Source organism: Ursus maritimus, unplaced genomic scaffold, assembly GCF_017311325.1.
Source record: "Ursus maritimus isolate PB19 unplaced genomic scaffold, ASM1731132v1 scaffold_2, whole genome shotgun sequence".
NCBI lineage: Eukaryota > Metazoa > Chordata > Mammalia > Carnivora > Ursidae > Ursus > Ursus maritimus.
In genome coordinates, this window is record NW_024424452.1 from 77157375 (window position 1) to 77176826 (window position 19452).

Consider the following 19452-nt stretch of genomic DNA (forward strand, 5'->3'; position numbering starts at 1 on the left):
AATTCAAGTTGTCTGGAAGATAAGGTAACACTTTATCATAGACTCCAAGCCAAAATTTAAAAGCCAAGTTCCATTGAAACTTATCTCTAGCTAGTTATGCCTATGAACAAAGTATGTGTAACATGCAGGGTGTGGAGGGGGGAAAAATGAAAGAAAAATCAGTGCGTAGAGAGCCCAATTCTTGTGTAATAGTTGGTAATCATAAATAGATGTTAAAATTGGTAACGACTTACTCATTTATTTTCAAAACCCGACTAAAAGAGTCAAAGCCTAAAATACTATCAGAAACTCTAAAGACTAGCTGGAAAAGATCTATGAAAACTATTAATGCTGAAATCATAGAAAATATTTTTAAATGACTGCCAAAAGAATGGAAAAAAATAAACATTTAGCGTATGTACTTAGTCCCGGAGCCACATCTCTTCTCATTATTAACATCGTGGTTTCTACGAAGAAAAGCTACAATTACTATGTTTTAAGCTTTCATGTTTGTGTCGTCCCAAGAGAGCGCAGGGCCGACCGTTGCAATGTGCGGGCCTGCAGCGCACCTCTCACCTCCCCGTCCGGGTCTCCAACACCGTATTTTGCCTCCGTGTGATGTTTTGGTTGAAGTTCAAGTGGTGGCAGACATTGAAACATTTCTTTTTTTATTGAACACATCCTCACAGCTTCTTCACGTTCTTTGTGGGAAGCAGAGGAATAGACCCAGAAAAAAATAAATATAAATTGGCCTGGAAGTTCCAGGCAAGCCCTTTTGACAGACGACATCAGCACTTCAAAGTTGGGCTGGCCTGGCATTTGGGACAAGTGAGACCGCTGTCTGAGACATCACCCATGGTTCGATCTCAGGCAGACGAGCAGAGTCCTCCAGCTTCAAAGCAGATGTTTTCAACCAGGTCGAGTATGTTACCCGAACCTCTGTGCCGTGTTGTAAAGCTTCGCACAGAGATCACACACACACACACACACCAGAGCAAGCCAGCCTTGGAAGGAAGCTTCAGACTTCATTCCAAGCGATTATCTTCCCATAGGTCTTTGACCTCTCAGTGAATGGCCATTTCAAGATTACAGAAAACTATGGAAAATAAAAGGCTTTGACAACTGACAGAATACCTCATGCTTAGAAAGCAGCAAAAACTTAAAAAAAAATTTTTTTTTTTTTTTGGCGTGTGTGTAGTATTTGTTTTGTGCTGTTCTATTTTGGTTTTTTGGTTTGGTTTGGGGGGAGTTGTCATGGTAAAATCTGGCTTTTCATTGGTTTCTAAGTCATTTGTCCGTTCAACCAGCACAAGCCGGGTGCCGGCATACTGGTGTTAGGGGAGCGACATGAACAAAACACGTTCTCAGTCCTCAAGGACGTCCTAGGCAGGAAGTCAGGACAGCCACAGGTGGGAAAGGAAGAGCAGTAGTAGCCAGACAGAGAATGAAGGAAACACACGCAACCTGGTGAAGCTTCTCGTGCATTGCTGGTTTGGGAACTGCGACTGGAGAGGAGGACTGTGAGCGAGAGTGGCTGGGGAAGAGGCTGAGAAGCTGTCACAAATGGACTTTTGTTCCAGGTCAAGAACTTTGAACTTTATCCTGAAGGTTCTGGGGAAACAAGGAAAGATTTGAAGCGGAATGTGAGATGGTGACATTTTAGAAAAGTATCTCCTTGAGTGAAGTAGAAATGGCAGGGAGGGGTCACGGGGACCAGCTGAGGGACTTTTCCAGGGTGCCCTGTGCCAGCTGAGGAGAAGAGGGTGGTCTGGAGCAACCCCCACCCTGAGCTGTCCCTGTCTTCCATCCTTGAGCCAGAGGCTTTGCCCTACAGGAAGGGCTATCTTTCCGCAAAGGTGTGCGTGGCTTCCCAAGCCCCAAGTGAACAAAGAGCCGAGTCCACCCAGATAAAAGCCCCCTATTTAAATTCATAAATTCAGAGCCAGCATCTTGTTCTAATTCACATAAAGACAGCACTATGAGTTGGGGTGGTCCTGAGGGCTTGCAATTATTTAAGTGAGAATAATAAAATCCTAAACTGAATCAGAGAGAAGATATTTACAGTGGCTATTAACTCACCAAATGTTTTGAGGTCCTATTCTATGCCAACCTCTAAGGACAGGTGACAAATTAAGATAGTCGGTGATGGAAACAAATGCATGTCAAATGTCAAAAGCCTTATTTGCCATCTGTCTTCCCAACCTGCTCTAGAGCCTAATGTCCTCATTCTGGTTAATGTTTCAGCACTCTAGAATCTCAAAACCCCAGAGTCAGCTTTGACTCTTCCTTGGTCCCGATTAGTCAAGCTCTGTAGCACTATCCCTGCGATGCGGCTCATACTTTCCTCCACTTTGGCTTTCTTACTGCCTCTGATCCAAGTCCTTATTACACCTCACTTCAACTCCCGAATGAAACTGCCAGCTGTTCTTCCAATTTCCAATCTCTTTGATCTCTAATCCATGCTGCTTTGGCAGGCTCTTTAAACCCAGTGATGACCAAATCCTGGCAAGGGTCTCCATCTCAAAAAAGATGCAGCTGAAACTCATTAGCTTGATATTCGTGTCACTCTGTAATGGGACCTCAGGTTTCATATTTCCGCTCCAAACTTACCTCCCTCTGTTTCTTGATGATTTCTGATAGTCGTCGTGCCTCAAATATCCTTACCCTCCATCTCTAGCAATCAAAGCCTACACACTACATACACATTTTCCATGAAGGGCTGGCTGTCTTGTGAGGCATTGAGCTTGCAGTGTTGCCAAAAAAACTAAACAAAAACCCAGAAAGAATCCTGTTCCAGGAATCCATCGAGTGGGAAGGGTTATATGAACAGTAGTTCCCGAAGCCTAGTTGATCATCAGAATCATGAGGATAGCTTTTGAGAGATTCAGATTCCTGATCCCTTCACTCTAGAAATTCTGATTTGAGAAGTTTGGGGTAGTGCCTTATGAATCTGTATTTCTAAAACTTTTGATAAGAGCCAGATTTGTGAATCTCCCCAGATGACCGCTTAAGGGGTCATCATCTCTTTCACTATTACATTTCTATGATAAGGAGTCTCCCCTGGGCCTCCCAGAAGAATGCAGTTGTTCCCACCCCTGTGTCGAGAGCATTTATCATGATCTCTCTTGTGTCATAACAATTTAAATCTATTTCAGGCTCCTCCATGATGTCGCATGATCCTAAGGTTAAGAGTCTTGTATAGCACTCACTCTCAGGGCCGAAATCGTCTTTCCATAAATATTTACCAAATTAAATTAAATTTGCTTGCAATAGATCTGAAGTGTGCTATTTTCAGGACCAGAAAGAATGAAAGTCTAAACAAAACTGAAAATGGCACTATTAAATACAGAAGTTTCCTGATAGCTGGACTTTGGTCTTAGATGTGAAAGATTAGCAAACCTGAAATGTGTACTTTTCATTGAAACCGGATGTACACCATTATTTCAAATGCAAATGTGAACCCTTCTAGTGATATTTCGTTGGGGTTTCAGACTCATTAGCCCCTCATCTTGTCAACCCCTTTTCTTCTGATGCCGATTTCCCCTTCATTCTTCATATTTGCTACTTTTCTTTATCTTGAGTTAATCATTGGCAGTTATTTTAGAGCGTGATGATAGATTCTAAAACTTAGTGGCACAAAACAGCCACAGAAATTTTTCTCTCTGTGGAAATATGCCCAGGAAGTATTACACCATTATGAGAAGAAACTATCTAGACACAGCATTACTTTTTAAGTTGTGTACAACATGTGGCACCACCAAGAATATATAAAAATTTGTAAGGAGATCTTTTAAGACATAATAATATAGGCAGTTTTCTTTTTTAAAGAATCAACTTTATTGAAATATAATTATAGACAAAAAATCCTTTATCCCATTAAAGTGAAAAATTAGATGAGTTTTGGCTGTAGATACGAGTGAAACCACCATCACATACAGAGCCCTTATTCACACCCAAAAGATAATTTTTCTTTCAAAAATAGTCATTCTAAAAGCAAATCCAAACAGAGTACATAAGAACCTCCCTCCTCTTTCCAAACTGCATTTAATTGGGTATAAATTGGAATTCATGTAAACTAGTGATTCCCAGCAGGAGGAGATTTGGCTCCCCCAGGAGTCAGTCCTTTGGCCATGTCTGGAGACATTTTTGGTTGTCTGGATTTGGGGTGGGTGTTACAGATATCTGCTGGGTAGAGCACAGGGATGGGGCTAAACATCCCACAAGGCACAGAGCAGCCCCCACTACAACAAAGGATTAATGGTTTAAAATGTCAATAGTGCTAAGATTGACGAACCCTGGTATAAGATCCATTTCCATAATTGACCATGAATGAAGCAATACAGTACTCACTCTCTGAGCATTGCATGTGCTTATTGTCCTGCCTAACATGCCTCTCCACTGCCCAGAAACAAATCTATAAGGAGGGTACTATTTTTCTACCCATTTTATAATTGAGAAACCGAGGCTTAGTGAGATGAACTAACTTGGACAAGGTCACATAGTAACCTTGTGATATGGGATATGAATCCAGGTCCTTTTTCTCTGAGGTCTGTTCTTAAACTCCGTGTGATACTATTAATTTTTTTGAAGATTTATTTATTTATTTATTTGAGAGTGAGAGAGAGCAGAGGGGAGGGTCAGAGGGAGAGGAAGAGAGAAACTCAAGCAGACTCCGCACTGAGAACAGAGCTGACGTGGGGCTCGATCTCACAACCTGAACCAAAACCAAGAGTCAGATGTTTAACCAACTGTGCTACCCAAGTGCCCTGAAACTATTAATTTTTTAAATGAAAATACAAGCTCTGTGTCTGGCCCAGGCACTTAGTAAGCAACCAGTATATCTAAGCAGATGTTAACATGGCCAAATTCACAAGCCACTAATTCAGTAACAAAATAACTTATCGGCTGGATCTGATTTTTTCCCAAATTGTTGATGAATAGAATACACGCTCATGTTTCTTACATGCCTTCTGTGTGCCAGGAACAACTCCGAGTTTCATTCAATCCTTCTGGGAACAACCGTGCGTGGTTATTATTAACCACATCTTTGAGATGAGGAACCAGAGTCTCAGAGTAACTTAACCACAGCAGTGTTGGGATTTAAACCAAGATCATCTGGGTTTGTCTGTTTGCTTAACGGTTCCAAACCCTTAATAGCTGACGGTATAGACTAAAAGCCCGTGTCCCACCACAGTTCGCTGTTGAAGTCCTAACCCCCATATGATGGTATTTGGAGACGGAGGATAATTAGTTCATGAAGGTGGAGCCCTTGTGTCATAGGATAAAGGCCTTTATACTCTCTCTTTCTCTCTCTCTCTGCCAATGAGGGGTACAGTGAGAAGACAGCCACAAGACAGGAAGAGAGCTCTCACCAGAACCTGACCATGTTGATTCCTTGATCATGGCCTTTTGGCCTCCAAACCGTGAAAAAAATAAACTGCCGTTGTTTAAGCACCCAGTCTACGGTATTTTATTAAGGCAGCCTGAACAGACTGCGAAAACTGAAAATTATAAAAACCATACCACAGGAGCATTGTTTCTCGAACTCTCTCTTGTTCCTAGCTCCAGATACATGCACTCTGTGATAACAAGGGTTTTATCCTGTCTTCTTCAATGTACTTCTAGGGAACTCTTTTCTGAATGTACTTCTAGTTTGGAGCTAGAGTAAAAGAATCTATAAAATACACTGAGCAATGTTTCTAGACAGAGGAGGCCTTCAGTAGATGTTGTAGTGTGATTTTTGTTTTTTGAATCTGTAAGGGCATTTTAGTGTTTTTTCTTCCACTGCCGCATATGTTCATTCACCTCCTCTTAAAGCTTAGGTCTGATCAGCAATCTCTCTCTTTCTCTCTTTTTGAAGGTAGTTTTCCCTTATCTCCCTACTCTCAATACCACTGTATGGTTTATTCACTCATTTCCACCTCCCTAAGCTGTACTAATAAGTCCTAGGGATATGTCCTTTCTGCAAAAAACACACACACACACACACACACACACACACACACACACAAACCCCTGCAACTTTATGCAAATCAGTTCAGGGAATTCCTCCAGGCCTCTCCTTCCTACTTTTTGCTGTGTTCCTTGGTGCTTTCTAGGCTCATTCTGAGAAAGCTGGATTAGTCTCTTTTTTTTAGCACCAATTACAGTCTACCCTGTGTTAGAGTTCAGCACAGATGTGCCTGTCACCCACTGGAGAAGAGGGTACATGCCTTAGCCATTGTCATATGCTCCTCCTCCCCCCAGAACTAGTCCATGGCTGTGCTCAGTACAGGGACTGAATTCAATTGGATTGAGGGCTATAGTTTTATTCTAGTTCTTTGGAGCTTCTACTGTTCTATCCTTATACCCTTCTAGTTCCATGATTCCCTGCCATTCTTTGATTCCACTTTGCTTATTCTTGACATTCTGCGCAAAGTCAAAAGACCTGTATGCAAATAAAAGCTTTACTACTTCCTATTGGATAAATTATTTAACATCACAGCCTTCATTTAGTTATTTTTGATCAATCAGGAGGTGATAGATAGATGATGGATAGATAGATAGATGATAGATAAATAACCTTGTAATTAGGATATTGCAGCTGTCATTTAAAAAAGGAGAAAACACTACAGTATGAAGAAATTTACAAATGACTAAAATAAAGTTGTATCAGAATTAAGAGACAACTTGAAATGGGGTTGCTTTTTTTTTCTTATAGAAACGTTATAACAAAGTGATAACAAAAAAAAAGGACAAATAGAATACAGTGCTAAAAAGAGAGAAACTGATACACAGTAGCATTCAGTAATTGTTAGTTGTCATTCATAGTATCATTATTGTAACTTGAAATTGAGCATAGTAAGAGTATTTACATCATGGTAATTGGTAAACACTACAAATTGGGACTTTTTCAGAGAGAACTGCTTTGCCAGCGTGCCACTGGACTAGTGCCACATATTGAAATGATAATATTTTGGATCTATTAGGTTAAAATACATTATTATAATTAATTTCACTTGTTTCTATTTGCTTTTTTTATGTGGCCACTAAAAATTTTTAGATTACATTGTGATATTTCCAGTGGATACTGTTGGGCTAGATAGATCCTAACCCACGTGGTAGCCTGACCCTGTCACATTCCGCAATGTGGTCCCAAGTATTTCTAGGCATTCCAGGGAGAGATCAGATGCTCCACAAATCAGTCTAGATTAATGCTTTCCTTCTTTGTCAGCAGTTCTCTCCTTGAAATTGTTCCTCCTGAGTCTTCAGGCCCCTTGCATGTTTTAATCACCTTGACATTCCAGACTGATCTCTCTAGATCCCTGTTCCTATTGGCTGTGGGTGAGGTCCCCTCCATAGTTACTACAAATGTCTACTGGCAGCACCCAAGAACCCAATATATTTATCTCAAGGGCCCCTACATGCTTCATCTCAGTTTCCAGGTGACAAGGGAAGGTCCAACTCAATGCCCTTTGATGAAAACATTCTAAAGCTCCTTATACACAGTAGCTCCCTCTTCCTTGACACTCTCACTCTCTCTCTTTCTAGTTACTACAGATCTCATCTTCTGTTCCTGGCCCAGACATAGGGAACAAAATTCCCCTAACATACAAAAAAACTACCTTTGATGTTTCCTAGCTGCCCCCACCTCTAACCTGCACATTATATTAAATAAAGCTCCTTCATAATATGTGTAAAATGTGGGATTCGGTTATTGTAAGGTTAGTAAAAAATATTTTTCATTGGTGTTTTAGTTATTACTTAAGAAAAAAAAATGGAGAACGTTCTTATGTTTTATTTTTCTACTTGTGTGGGAGATGAATTAATACTAGCAACTTATATAAGCAGTAGGACACAGTAATCCAGGCAAGATGTGAAGCCCCTTGACTACCAGGGTTGTTGCAGTAGGGATTTGGACAAATGATCAGATTTGGGATGTATTTTGCAGGTCGAGCAATAAGACTTACTGGATTAAATATGACAAGTGAAGGAACTCAAGGAATCAAAGACAATTTCTGGATGACTTGAATGAATCACTATGTATTGGTGCCATTGACTGAGTTAAGAGGAAGACAGCAGACAAGCAGATTGGAGAGGCAGTTTGCAAATCAGGGGATCTGCTTTGGACAGCTCCTCATTTAAGCACCACAGAGATGCTTAAGATGATTCCAAGAGACATTTTATTCTTCCCATTCTACAGATGAGGAAACTAAAGCACAGAGAGGTTATGTAACAAGGTTAAGGTCATTTGGCTGACTCCCCCATGTGATATCCTCCTTCACACAGCAGTGTAGAGGTTAAGATGGCTGAGTCCTAACCCCAGAACCACCATTGGCTAGTTGTGTGACTCTTTGGCAAGACCTTTAAATTCTCTAAGCCTTGACTCTGTCCTCTTGAAAATGGAAAGTTTCCTGCTCAGGGTTTGAGTGAGAGTCAAGTGCAGCAAGATAGGCAATTTGCATGACGTAACGTATAGTAAATGTGTGGTAGGTGTTAGCTAATGTTATAGTTGGTCATCTCCAAAGCTAGGACTATTGTAGCATTATGACCCTGGATTACTCCTACTAAAAGAACCCATCTGGGAGGTATATGTTCTCCCTCCAGTCGGCCTTCAGCTTGACCCTAGTTTTGTTTCTCATTGTCAAGACTGCATTCCAGAATGAGAACCCAATTGCCTATGCTGGATACTCTCTGACTTCTAAAAATTAGGGCAGGGGAGAAGCCAGTGAGACATGAAATAAAGCCTGATTGAGTAAAGAAGACATCAGAGGCAGAAGACAAGATACAAAAACTCCACTGAAAGGGTCTGAAATGACCAAAGAGAAAAAGTCCCAGCCTTAATCAGGGAAAGTTAGTTGTCTCAGTGAAAAAAAAAAAAAAAATAACCACACACGATATAATCAGGCAGTAAAGATCTTGATCCCGGAAAGCCAAAGGTGAAGAGTAATCAAGAGCATTTCCCCCACACTGACCTCATAGGAAGAACTGATCCAAAATTAGCAAAATTGAGAGGTTTAGCTTAAATACCTGGAAAATTCCTTCCCTGAGCCTCCCCCCCAGGTGCAGCAGCCTCTTCCAGCATCCCATTGTACACCCTAATATCAGAATGCCCCTTCTCCCTCATGGCACTCCATCTGGTAAGAAAATACAGCAGTGGAAAATCAATGCCAACTGACGTGGGGGTACCCTTCCAAACAGTCACCACAGGGATGTGGTCTCTGGTTCCCGCGGTCTGGGGAGACAGTCTAGTATAAGGATTAAGAGCAGGTGCTTTGGAGACTGGCTGCCTGAGTCTGAATTTCAGCTTGCCTCAACCTTTTCAGTAATAATGGAAGAATTGTTGGAGTCATTGGACAGCTTAACCTTATTAAACTTTGGTTTCCTCATTAATAAATGTGGGAAAGAATATAATAATTGTATAGGAAAGGTGGGGAAGAGTACAGTAACTTAACAGGGTGGCTCTAAGATGTCAGTAAGATAGAGTCCCTAAAGCACCTGGCACATAGCCTTCGGTGAGTGTTTACACTTATTCTGTCCGTATCTGGAGGTTCATTCTGATTAGAGCAGGATTTCTCAGGAAATGAGTCTTTTCAGAAACAAACAAACAAACAAAACCTGCCAGGAATTTCTTTTTAGTCCATTTCTTTGCTTGCCCCCATGCTAGAGAAAAACATTTATTGGGCACCCAATAAGTTCCAAAAATAAATTGCTAAAAAAAAATAGTGGGGAAACTATTGCATAAAGTCCCAAGAATAAAAAAAATCGAGACAGAAAGACTAGACCAAGGTAGATTTCAGAAGTTCGCTGGAAGGGATGAATCAGTGAGGAGGGCTGAGAAAGGCCAACTTTCGTCTGCTTACGGAGGTGAGGGGCATTTCTAATGTCGTCCCAATGCTGAGTTTTGATTTCCTCCTGTACGTTGTTGTGATCCCCCTTCTTCCTTTTCCCAAACATATAAACTCCCAGATGACCAGAAAATCTGTGTTGGCTGGAAACAAACAGGAAAGGGGAGGAGGGAAACTCTACTGTATGTCTGTGTCTTATCTCAGTAAGAGCTCCAGGCGAAAGAATAGGCTGTGCTAGAACACAGAGCACTGGTCAGGTAATCCTGGGGACCCCCAGACAGTGAAGAAGATACAAATAAGGGGGTTGCCTGGGGAGATGCCTGTCAGCTCTGCAGCCACTCTGGAGGGATATGCCCCAGCCCAAAGCCCCCAGGTGATTTCCCCTTCAGAAAAGGCAGCCTGTGATTATGGCTAGCACGCAGGACAGGAGGGCAGAAAGCCGGAGGTAGCACTAGGGTGATTAATTGCCAAATTGGGATGCTTTGTGAGTGAAAGGGAAGACTATTCAAAACTACTCAAAATAATGTTGGGTCAACAACACACCCCAGGACTGTCCAGGCAAGCCAACACATGACCACCCCCCCATCTGTGTCCGTTGTCCTAGTCTAGGTACAAACACAAAACTAGACAAGTAGAAGATGTATGCTGAGGAACAAAGAAAAAAGGGTGGATAAGTGATGGGGGAGGAAGGAAACATCTTTAAAAACACTATGATATGCCAGGCCTATGTGGAGCATGTCATGTTCATGATCTCATTTATTCCCGGCAGAGTGGGGATTTTAGGGAAGTGATGTAGCTGGTATGTGAACTCGGGACACTCTGATGCTGCACTCCATCCTTTTTTGCCCCATGCTCCCACCCTGGCCCCAGCACTCATCACCACAGTGGTGATCATAATGACTGTTGTTCTTATGGAGTATCTGAAAACTCCATGAGATGCTTTATATATGGTAGCTCATTGCAGTCATCAAAAACCTGCAAGGCAATGAGGAGACAGGTTCAGAAAGGTTCAATAACTTCCCCAAGCTCATACACCAGTAAGTACTGGAGCCAGAATTCAAACTCAGGGCTGCTGGCTGCAGAGCCAGTGTTCTCATTCACTAGGCTATAGAAAGAATAACACTATGAAACTGAGCACAGGGGAGGGCCCGCAGCTGTGCAGCATGAGTAGCTGAGGAGAGAGCGTAGCCACGAAGCAAACTTTGCCACTCAGACCTTGGCTCCAGTTACACCTGTCCTCCCTGCACAAGACACTCTGCCCGCCATGCTCTTCGCTGCCCTTTTGCAATTAATTGACCACACTGTTCTTTTATCTTACAATCATCTCCCCTTCCTCTCTGCCTATCTATAATACTAGCCTTCTTCAGGGTTGTGCTTTATTTCTGCCACAGTGTTTTATTAGTACAGTTCTGCTTCCTGCCTGTCCTGGCTGTCATTTTTCTTTACAAGGAGACGCTAAGCAACTTTCAGAACTGTGGCTCTTTCTCCCTTTGATATCCCACAGCAACTAAGAAGCTACAGTCAGGTGGTAAGAGGTGGGTTGAATACCACTGCATTCAGTTGAATGTTTACATAAATCTTTACCCCTGACCCTAACATTGAAAGAGGAAATCCCCAGGACAAACAGAAGTCACTCTTTCTTGTACATACACATCTCTAAAAAATTCACTGAAAATGAACAATCATAACCATTTAGTCATTAACTTTCTTCTTCCTCACTTTGAGCCAATCTTTCAAATTGACTTCTCCAACATGTGTGCGTGCTTGACCTTGCTCTTGAGCCAGAACTTTTAGCAGTGCACCACAGTTCACTAGTGTAGGGAAGGGGCTGAAGTGTTTCTCAGGGCCTGGCACGTATATTTGCTTGAAGTGCCTTTTTTTTTTTTTTTTAATGAAGGAGGCCTGGATGAATGATAGCTGTCACAGCAAATGCCTGGTTAGACAGAGCCCAATAATTTCTGGGTGCCGGAAGTTAGGTGCCACCAGAGTGAAAAGAGGAACTATGAAGTGAAATTAAATTGCAACTGCTCGGACCAAAATACATGGAAGTTAAAAATAGAAACACAGAAATGAGGTTTGTTTCAATTCTCAAACAGAGAGATCGTGGATGGAGAATCACATCAGCTACAGATGTTCTGTATCTGTAGTTACAGTTCTGTAACCGTAGTAGATACAGAACAATTAAGAGAAACAAGAGCTTTCTAGTCATTTTACTAGAAAATAAAAAGACAAAACAAAGGTTATGAAGCACCTAGTCTAATAAACCCTCGTTCATTTATTTTTTTAAATAAGTTCATTTTATCTGACTTACAAAATATGAGTAATAATGATATGGTGTTCTTTTTAAGTTAAAGAATGAATCAAGTATTGATTTGGATGGGCATAATTTATCAGACCTAATTATACGTCACGGAACAGAGAGTGCAACACGGCTTCATGTTTTCTTCAGAACATGATCACAGAATCCATTTTGCATTGGGGCAGATAACTAGTGGTCCCCACAAGTCTATTCTCTTATGCAAGCCCTTTGCCATCCAGGCAGAGACCACTTTCTCAACTTCCCTAGCAGTTGTGGCCATGAAATTTAGTTCTCACCGATGGAACGTGAGAGGAAGTGATATAAACATATATCTTCTGTTATCACTTGCTTGAAAGGAAATTGCTTGTTCTGGACTTCCTCTCTTTCCCCTTCCTTTTAACTGAAACATGGATGAGCCACGTGATTTACCTGACTGCACAGGTGCGCATCAGCCCTGGGAGAACACAGAGCACAGGAGGGAAGGAGCATGCGCCCCAACTGACCTCGCCGAGCTAGACTGTTATACGAGAGAGACATATCTTTCATCTCAAATCACTGTATTTTGAGGTCCCTTTTCCAGCATCTCAGGTTTTTCCATAACCAGTACAATGAAAGAGAGATCCACCTATTTTCTCAAGGGCTCTTTTAACCCTTGTATTTCAAAATCATTCTCCTTTAAATCATCTGATCATGCTACCGTCTTGGTTGATTCCCTCTTCTTCAGTTGTTAACTGATCTGAACCAGCCAGAGCCTCCTTTCTCAAACACTTTAAGTGTGATTCTCCAATTGTACTTTCACAGACTCAATATCTTGACTCTTGCAAGATTTGCAGTTTTATTCATCACTCAATTTACTTTACATTCAAATGTTCACAGCCATAGACTTAGAAAAGATGGAAAAGGATATTTATGTGAGGACTAATTTCATTATTAGCCAATTCATTAGTGAATATTTTATGTTGTAAAAAATTTTCTTTCTCTGTACAACCTAAGATCAGGGCCTCAGATAATGTTACCTCAGTGCCAAATCATCATACCTGAGAAGATTTTCAAAAGGTATTCAGGAAAAGGAGAACTTGTCTATTCCTTTAGTGATTAACCTAATTTTTTAAAAAGATTTTATTTATTTATTTGATAGAGAGACACCGAGAGAGGGAACACAGCAGGGGGAGTGGGAGAGGGAGAAACAGGCTTCCTGCCAAGCGGGGAGCCCAATGCTGGGCTCGATCCCAAGACCCTGGGATCATGACCTGAGCCAAAGGCAGACATTTAATGACTGAGCCACCCAGGCGCCCCTGATTAACCTAAATTTTTAACAAGCATACTAACAAACTCAAAGTTTCATATTTTTATCCTCTCTTAAGCTCTACACAGATCGTAGAATGTTTTCATTCTAATCAGTGTAATTCCCTTAACTTAAACGCTGTAGCTGTCTGGTATTTTGGTTCTGTCTTGTTTTGATTTGTCCTACCAGTTAGGTATTATCGTTGCTGTTATTATTTTATACAGTCGTTTGTTTTTATTTAACCACATCTTTAATCACATACTTGCTCACCATTTCTTTTTGCAGCTCAGACTTTCCATTCATGCTCAAACCCCGGAGAGGACTGCCTTGTGGTTATAAATACTCAGGGGAGATTTTTCTTCCTTTGCTCAAACCAAAGTCAAACCAGACAAGATTCCTTGTTGTCCCATTCTATAGGGTAGATTGAGTTTAACCTTAAACTAAGACCATAGCTCTTAGGTGTCCCAGCTTTATTTGTGAGTTTCTTATGAGATCCCCACGTTAGTCCAACCTTAGTCTTTATCCCTTGCCTTCTAAGTCCTGTGCGCCCATCAAAACAAAACATCAAGGTCACCAAGGTTTGTTAGATAACCCCAAATGAAATCTGCTTTGATGTGCATTTGCCCTTAAATTTCCCACTTTCACTCAGTTTTCCACCTCTGTGGATGTCTTCCTTTCTTGCTGGCTCAGAGATGCAATTTTATTTAAGATTTTATGTATTTATTTGACAGAGAGAGACACAGCCAGTGAGAGAGGGAACACAAGCAGGGAGAGTGGGAGGGGAAGGAGCAGGCTCCCAGCGAAGCAGGGAGCCCAATGCGGGGCTTGATCCCAGGACTCTGGGATCACGCCCTGAGCCGAAGGCAGGTGCTTAATGACTGAGCCACCCAGGCGCCCCATCAGAGATGCAATTTTAAAATATTCTTTATATTCTTTCCATTTCTTCTGGTTGTTTTCAACTGGAGGATAATTCAGGATACCTAACCCCCTTGCTGCTGGAGCTGAAATTCCTCATTTTAAACAGTTTACACTTTCCTAAATAGGGACTCTGCCACAGTATAATAATTATTATTATTATAGCTAATATTCACTGAGCATTACTATAAGCTGGGTACTGTTCAATGTGTTCCATTTATAGTAAGTCATTGAATCCTCACGATACCACTAGCCACACCCGGATAATCTGACTCCAGAGCCCATGCTGCTAACTACTATGTATTTGTCTATAGGGCACAGACGACAAAAGAGGGTTCTATTTCATATGCATAGGAGGAAAAATATACAGATCTTTCCTAATGAATGCAGCCAGTGAGAATTCCACAGAAATGCCAGCACTTGCTTTTCTCGTACTGGGAATGAGTCACACAACAGCCTCATGCTGGGCTCTGTGTTCAAGAGACTCATACCTGTTGCACAGACGAGGTTACAGGTACAATATAATGCCAATATAGTAATAAGGTTCATCATATATGCCATATCCTTTATGCAGAGTGACTGTAGGGGACCTGGCCTTGAGAAGGCCAGGACTTGAGGCTGTCACTCAGCTCAATGAGAAAGAGGGTTCTAAGTGATTCTCAGTGTCTGCCATGGACCTGGATGTGGAAGTGCCACCCCTGGAATCCTCCTGAAATGAGAACATGGAACAGGGCAAAAGCCAGTTGTGGAGTCAGATCTTCTTGCCACCTACTCCGGCCAACCGAGCCAACCTTCCCAGACTGTCAAGTTCTGCCTTTACATCCTCTCCCCTCTTCCTAGTTCATAGAAAGTGAAAAGCCTCACCCAGGGAGGTCTGTGACCTCTCTCCACATGTTCTATGTTCTACCTAACTTTACTAAGTGCAGCTTTGCATATAAACTGGCCCATGTCTTTGGAACTTAGAAGGAGGTAAGGTGAATAGAATGAAAATTGGGCATAGAAAATGTCTGTGCTTTTCTTTTTTAAGATTTTATTTATTTATTTATTTATTTATTTATTTGAGAGACAGAGCAAATAGGGAGAGAGAGAGAAAAGGGGAGAATCTCAAGCAGACTCCATGCTGAGCACTGAGCCTACCCGGGGCTCCATCTCACGACCCTGAGATCATGACCTGAGCCAAAACCACGGGTTGGTCGCTTAACCAGCAGAGCCCCACAGTCATCCCACAAGAGGTCTGTTCTAAGTGGGGAAGGGATGGTAGAGAGACTGTCCGGATTCTTCACCGCTTTCTAAATCCAGAAATGCTGGGAGGCATTTTCAGTGGTGACAAGCGTAAGTTCCAGAATCATCCTGCTGCAGTTCGAATCTTAGCTGTACCACAAGCTATTTGAATTTGGGCAAGTTACTTAATTTCTCTTAGCCTTCGTTTCATCACCCATAAAATTGGAATAATAATTTTACCTACTTGGTAGAGTATGTAGAGACCAGCAGTCCCCAATTTTCTTTTAACTCAGGGCCTCTTTATGCTCTTCAAAATTACTGAGGATCCTTAAGAGCTTTTATTTACATGTGCTATATCTATCAATATTTATTATAGCAAAAATTTTAAATAAGAATATTTTGAACTTTTATTCGTCTAAAAATTAACCTTATTGCATGCTAACATCAACAACAAATTTTTATAGAAAAAAACTGTATTTCCAAAAAACTAATGAGAACAATTTATGTTTTTAGATACTTAAAAAATATCTGGTTTAATGAAAGGCGACTGGGTTTACATATCTGCTGCCTTCAGTCTGTTGTGACATGCTGTTTTGGCGGATGTATAGGAAGAAAATCTAACCAACTACAAATGTACAGTTGGAAGAGAGGAGTGTTTTAATATTCGTTTCAGAAAATTGTGGATATCATCATTTGATTACATAGCAGAACTTAACAAGTGTTAAAAATTAGTTGCTGTGTAAATGAAAAATTATATCAGTGAATTTATGCTGTTTTTAACATCCATTGGGGTATCTTGCATTTTGAAAGGATCCTTTACCATCCACGAATTTGTAACATAATTCATTGATCATGTAAATATTGGCACACTGAATTCATACAGATCTTCCTAACACTGACCCATTACATTATTCAACAGCCAGAAAAAAAAATTACGTTCATTCATATCACCACTGTGGTCACCAGAAAAGCATTAAGTACTAGTAAGCAATCACTCTCAAGGTGGTATGCAAGGTTTCCAAAATTAACTTTCACTTGAAAGCTTAGATTTTTTTAAATTTTTTTTAAAGATTGTATTTATTTATTTATTTGACACAGAGAGAGAGAGAGAGAGAGTACAAACAGGGGGAGCTGCAGGCAGAGGGAGAGGGAGAAGCAGGCTCCCCGCGGAGCAGGGAGCCCAATGTGGGGCTCGATCCCAGGACCCTGGGATCATGACCTGAGCCAAAGGCAGACCCTTAACTGACGGAGACATCCAGGTACCCCGGAAACTTGGATTTTATCATTGGCAAAAAATATTACCAAATGTTTTTTTCTGGAAGTAACAGGCTCATTTCTTTTGTTTAAAATATATATATCTGCCTAATACTCAAGTCTGAAAAATCAAGAAGACTGTTTCTTAGTCTTTTTCTTCCCAAGTAAAAATTGTGTTTCAGCTATTGAATTCCTAATTCAATCACACAAGGACTTTCCCTTTAGACTACCTTATTTCAGTGTGCAGCACACCTCCTACTATACTTCCCATGTCAGCACTCAGAATATTAAAAAGATGGATACTGAAAGAGTCAAAATTCAATAAAATTAATTTTTGCTGCCTCATCAGAACATTCTTATGTGAAACTGACTTTTTTGTTTACTATGAGGGCTTAGAGAATGTGGTGACTGTTACAGAGTGGCGCCATTGCCTTAGTTGATACCAAAATGACAGCAGTTTTATCCCCATCAGTGCAAACGCCAGGCACTGTGTGAAAGTGAAAAAGGCAAATATGTGACAGTATTGTCATGAGATAGTTTTGACCTCACAGACTTCTTAAGGCACCCCAGTATCCACAGATGACACTTGAAAACTACTATTGTAAGACCAGGAATCAGCAAACTTTTTCTGTAATGGGCCAGAGAGTAATATTTTCAACTCTGCAGGCCATCTTGTCCCTGCCGTACCTCTCAACTTTGCCACTGCAGAAGAGAGGTAGCCATAGGCAGTACATAACAAATAAACAGGACTGTGTTCCTATAAAACTTTTTATAAAAAGAGGCAGCAGATAATAGTTGGCCCAAGGCCATAGTTTGTTAGCCCTTGGTATAGACCAAACAAGATAATGAATATTCCACTACTGGGTATTTACTCCCCAAACATGAAAACACTAATTCAAAAAGATACATGCACCCTTATGTTTATTGCAGCATTATTTACAATAGCCAAGATATGGAAGCAACCCAAGTGTCCATCATAGATGAATGGATAAAGGAGTTGTCACACACACACACACACACACACACACACACACACACACACTGGAATATTAGCCATAAAAACGAATGAAATCTTGCCATTTGCAGCAACATGGATGGATGTAGAGGTTATAATACCAAGTGAAATAAGTCAGTCAGAGAAAGGTAAATGCCATATGATTTCATTCATATGTGGAATTTAAGAAACAAAATGAACAAATAAAAAAAAGAGATAAATGAAAAAAACAGACTCTTAACTATAGAGAACAAACTGGTGGTTACCAGAGGAGAAGTAGGATGGGGGATGGGTGAAACAGGTGAAGGAGATTATATACTTCTAGCCATCAAAAAGGGTGAAATCTTACCATTTACATTGACATGGATGGAACTAGAGGGTATTATGCTAAGCAAAGTAAGTCAAACAGAGAAAGACAATTATCATATGGTTTCACTCATATGAAGAATATGAGAAACAGCGCAGGGGATCATAGGGGAAGGGAGGCAAAACTGAATGGGAAGTCATCAGAGAGGGAGAAAAGCCACAAGAGACTCTTAACTGTAAGAAACAAACTGAGGGTTGCTGGAAGGGAGGTGGGTGGGAGATGGGGTAACTAGGTGATGGACATTAAGGAGGGCATGTGCTGTGATGAGCATTGGGTGTTATATGCAACTGATGAATAACTGAACTCTACATCTGAAACTAATGATGTACTATATGTTGGCTAATTTAATTTAAATTTTAAAAAAAGAGTACACTTATCGTGATGAGCACTGAGTAATGTATAAAATTGTTGAATCATTATATTGTATACCAGAAACTAATATAACACTGTATGTTAATTATATTTGAATTTTTAAAAAGTACTTAGCATAAATCATGGTGTATGGTTTAATTATAGTAATTGCTCAGTCAATGGTATCTATGATGACGAGTTTTCATAACTCTCCGCCACAAACACCACTTATATGCATACACATATAGACCACAGCAAGACCAATTAGCCTTAACAGTACAATACTGCCTTCTGTTTCCTGCCTTTTATCATAAATTGAATAATCAAGTTAACCCAATTGATTGCTGAAATGATAGAGTCAAATTAGTTAAAGAAATAAATAATAAGGAGGTATTAATAGAAGTTCAGCAGAAGTGCATGAAGAGTTTTAGGTATATGCAAATGCACTTCACGATAAGACATGGTTTACTGGACAAGCATAGGTCCACCTGTGTGAAATTGTGGGTCCTAGTTCCAGATCTGTCCTTAACTAGTTTATAACCTTAGACTTCTCTGGGCCTCAGTCTCTACATGATCAATGGAAGACATTGAGTTAGATAGTTTATCAATTTCCTATTGCTACAATGACTTTGTGTAACGAACAGCCACCGAATATCAGTGGTACATAACAATAGCATTTATTTAGCTCATGAATTTGTGTGTCAGCTGACTGAGAGATGACTTGAATGGGTAGTTCTGTGCCATGTGTCTCTCATTCTCTTTCTAAGACCCACAGAGGTGTCTTGGTATTTTCTTCTCATGGCAATGATAGAGGTGTAAGGAGGCAAAACAGAATTACACAAGGCCTCTTAGCCCCCAGGCTTGGAATGGTATACCACCAACTTCATTCTATTGGCCACCAAGTATGTAGCCAAAACAAAGTTGAAGAGTCTTGAAATATACCCCCACCTTTTCCAAGGG